Source organism: Solanum pennellii, chromosome 9 (genome assembly GCF_001406875.1).
Source record: "Solanum pennellii chromosome 9, SPENNV200".
Taxonomy (NCBI): domain Eukaryota; kingdom Viridiplantae; phylum Streptophyta; class Magnoliopsida; order Solanales; family Solanaceae; genus Solanum; species Solanum pennellii.
In genome coordinates this window covers 22,576,581-22,580,818 of record NC_028645.1, presented here as the reverse complement: position 1 = coordinate 22,580,818, position 4,238 = coordinate 22,576,581, and positions in this window count along the sequence as shown.

The window sequence follows — 4,238 nt, the reverse complement described above, 5'->3', positions numbered from 1 at the left end:
ATCAATCATAAAAATTTAGTCTAAATCTTTGTCTCACATTAAAACCACCTACACGAAGTAAAACATCCAGGCATAGCCCTTATACAAATTCAAAGTTGCCACGTAGGGCTTACATTAATAACTTCAATAATGGGAGAAAAAAGAATGTCCTTAGACAATACAAGTACGACAAAGGTAGAGTATGTGGTGCCACCCTCAAACTAGAGGACATACCAAAACATAAAGAGTCTAGTCCAAGCCTTCCTGCTTTAGCCTCAAGATACATCAACGGCCCGAACCTACAATGTTTGGGAAAAAGGGAAGAAATATTGGTTAGTACAAACCACATGTACTAAGTATGGCCCCTATGCATAAAAATCATTAATGCATGAGAAGAGGCACCATTTAATCAAAATCGTGCATAACATCCAATAACTCAATATACACATATATGGAACATCATAAGTCAACCCAACATATAAGCAACTCAAGCAACACTTGTGCAATACCAAGAATAAAGTCTCATAACCCTATCCGAAGCTAAATATCACCTTAAGCAACCCACTACATACTTATAACATATTTTCATGATTTTCATAAAACATGTTTCATACATCAATACTATTCATACCTTAGCAACATATTCATAATCATATCTATAAAATAACACTACTAGAACAATCCCTTAGGATCCCACATGTGCAATGTGTAAGAGAAGTCCTATCCCCTCCCTCAAACTATGTATTAGCCTTTAAGACGACCCTAATAAGACTTCACATGCATACTTGTTCATTTACTTTTACATTAGGGAAAGAAGTGAAATAACCTACATGAAACCATATGATCTACATGGAATTCGGTGTTCTACTCCCACACTGAAAAGAGAGGATTAACACTTGCCTAAGGTGTAACCATTCATACATAGCTATCTAGGTAGATCCACTAAGCTAGAGTCCTATGTGGGCACATAGTTAAGGGTCAAGGAGATTTTTACTAGAAACCTTGACTTGCTAGACGTGGAGGATTCCATCTCATTAGACAACACATATTTTGGGGATTTAGACTTACTAACGTGAGGAAAACCCATGTGGGAGGCCGGAGTACTAAACGTGAGACACATTAGTCTCTTCTAGACCCCTATGTAAACGTCTTACCATATTAGCTCATATGTCATCATAAGTGAGAAAAATCCTTTCACTTTAGAAACCACTTCACAAGTGAGCAAACCTTTCACTTAACATTTTATAATAATCATGAGAAACTACTTTCAATCATATAATATTTGTATCATATCCTAAATGCATAATTCCTGTCTAATTCAATGTCTTAGGGTTAAGAATGAGGAATTCCTAGCATCAACATCACAACCACACCTTAGACATAGGAGCATTACTATCTAAGTAACTCATAATTCACAATTGAATTCGAGAGAAACCAATCTACATACCTTCTTGCTCTCTTGAAGAACCTTCATACATCCATTACCAATAATAAATAACCAATTACATAAACAAGGTAATTTCAAGAAGCAAATACATAATTAACAACAATGTAGTCAATCTACTTGTTCATCATCTTCACAACTCACCCTAATAATTCAAGGTTTTCATAAAATTGGGGAAAGGTCATGGGTCTAGGGAAATCTCATAGGAGATCTTCAATTAACCATTAATATATACTTTAAAACATTAATTCATCACAATTGATTCATAATTTCGTTTTTCAAAGAAGACCCATGTGAGAAGAAAAATCCTTGTTTTGGGAGATTTAGAAACATCTTCTGGAAGGACCTCTTGGGGAAAGGAATCTCAAGATTGAAATAAATCATAACTTAGAGATTATAAATCCACGAAATTGGGTTTGAATCTTGAAGACTTGACCTTCTTCTTGGAGCTCGAATTGTCTTCAATGGAGGTTTGGCGGAAGAGAGAATTAGAGAGAGATGAGAGTGATTTTTGATTTCTAATTTTGGGATTTGATTTGTGTGTTAAAAATGACTTAAAATTGTACCTAAAACTTTATATAGTCACCCTATAAATTAATCAAAAGACCCCTCACTTAATTGGGTCTTTTTGTGAAGTCAAATTGTCTTAAAAACGATGCGAACGGATCTGGGACTTTGTTGCTCGTCGCGGGGCCAATTTCACTTTTTTTTTTTTTTGAAAATAAGGGTTTATGCAGTGGAACTCGTCAAGTCCCCGCATTGCGAGGAAAAATTTGCCTCCTTGTGCTAGCTGCGCGACGCACAGTGATCTCCAATTCTTGGCTGGTCGCAGACTGCTTTCGCAGCCTACTCGCCCAAGTTTGGGTCCTCCTCAAGGACCCTTAGGGTGGTCCTTAGGGAGTCGTGACTATATGTTTTGACCCTATATACTACATTTTACCTATTTAAAGTGTTTTTACAAGTTTTAGGCTTAGTATGACCCTCCCAAACCTTTACCAAACATAATGACGTCTACTAGTTCAATTTCACTAGATTTCGGATGTTAAGACCTTTCTTTGATGTGTTGGCACTAAGACTTCTCAAACAATTTATTTACACTTATTTATGTCTAAAATCATAATTATTCAACATATGAGGCTCTAGTATAGGTCATGGAATTTACAGGGTGTTACACTATAGGCCGAGGTGCCTTGGAATATTGATTGATCCATCTTAGATGCGTTGACATCCCTCCGGACATTGATTTATGATATCACAGAAGATTAGAGATTTATGAGAGAGGCCAGAGGGTTAATTTAAAGATGACGTCTTTGAAAGTCGAGGTTTCATGTTTGAGAAAGGATGTGGACTATCTGAAGTCCACAGACTTCACTTCTCTCTTTGAGTCAGTTAAGGATCAGGTTGCCCTGGCCTGTTTGAGATGCCTCCGATCACCACCAAAGATGTTCTTATGGATTATGTGATAGCTTATGAGTTATAGGCGGAGACGTATGAGGAGAGGCTTGAGGCCACCATATGTGGAGACTTTTCGGATTTAGAGGAGACGATTGTACAATTAGTCATTCAAACATCACTGACAGAGACATCCATGGAACACTATAGTGGAGCCAAGTTTTGCTATTACATTGGGCACTGATGACAAAGATATGAGTGTTAAATCGGGCATTGATGCCTCGACAGATCGAGTGATTGTCTAGACAGGATCTTTCTTTACCTACCTCTGTATCATTTTTATTCATTTTTTATTATATTTGTTGTATTTGTGTCATGACCCAATTGCACCCCGTAGTAGTAACATGGTGCATTCAATCTCGAAGAGATCATCTTATACAATCCCTTAGCATTCATTACATAAAAGCATAGAAAATGTGGAATAATTTAAAACATTCTTTCAGACATATCTCAAAAAGTATTTCATAAAAACGGAAGTCTTTCTAACATTATTGTCTCAAACCATCTATGAATGACAGGAATATAAGTCTTGGGACACAGCCCACCTAAAGTCTAAGCATAAAAATAAATGACATAAAAGGAACATAAAGATTCTTCCTCAAAGCTATGACGATTCACCACTTATTCACTTCTTCAAAGTCCTTGAAACTCTAACCTCCAAGCAACTCAAATCTCTAACCCTACATTTGGCTAGAGTTGTAGGCAATATACGTTAGAACAAAAGCAGTAAGTATGATAAGAGCGTCTCAAATGGTTAGTCAACATAAGAAATAAGCATAAAATATAATAACATAATCATAACATAACAAGTTAACATAAAGCATACATAAGTTCATACTTCAACCATTAGTCTTTCATACTCAAGTGAAATACTTCACAAGCCACCTCCAAGTATACTTTTGCAATACCAAGATAGCATCCCATAATACCACCTAAGCTAAGTACCTCTCTTTAGTCATTCTTGATCATAGTCCACCTTCGTAATTGAGACCTAGGTTTTCATGACATAAGAGAACTATACCTCTAGGTCACCTAAAGGCACATTTGTGCAATGCATGTGGGGCATCCCATTCTACCATACATACTAAGCATATCTTGAAGTCACCCTATTCATATATTACTATTTATAAATGTCAGTATTGACCTACTATCATATTTGACAGGAACTGCCATCTTAAGTCATTCATATCATGGAAGGCAACTATAGCCACTACAAAAGCTAGGCATACTTCATAAGAGGACATTTCATAACTAGATTCAAGTCATACTTGTGCCATGTATGAATGGCATCCTATTTATACCATTCACACTAAGTACTCATTTAGGATGGCTTACTCAATGCTAACTATCTTTCGTACTAGTT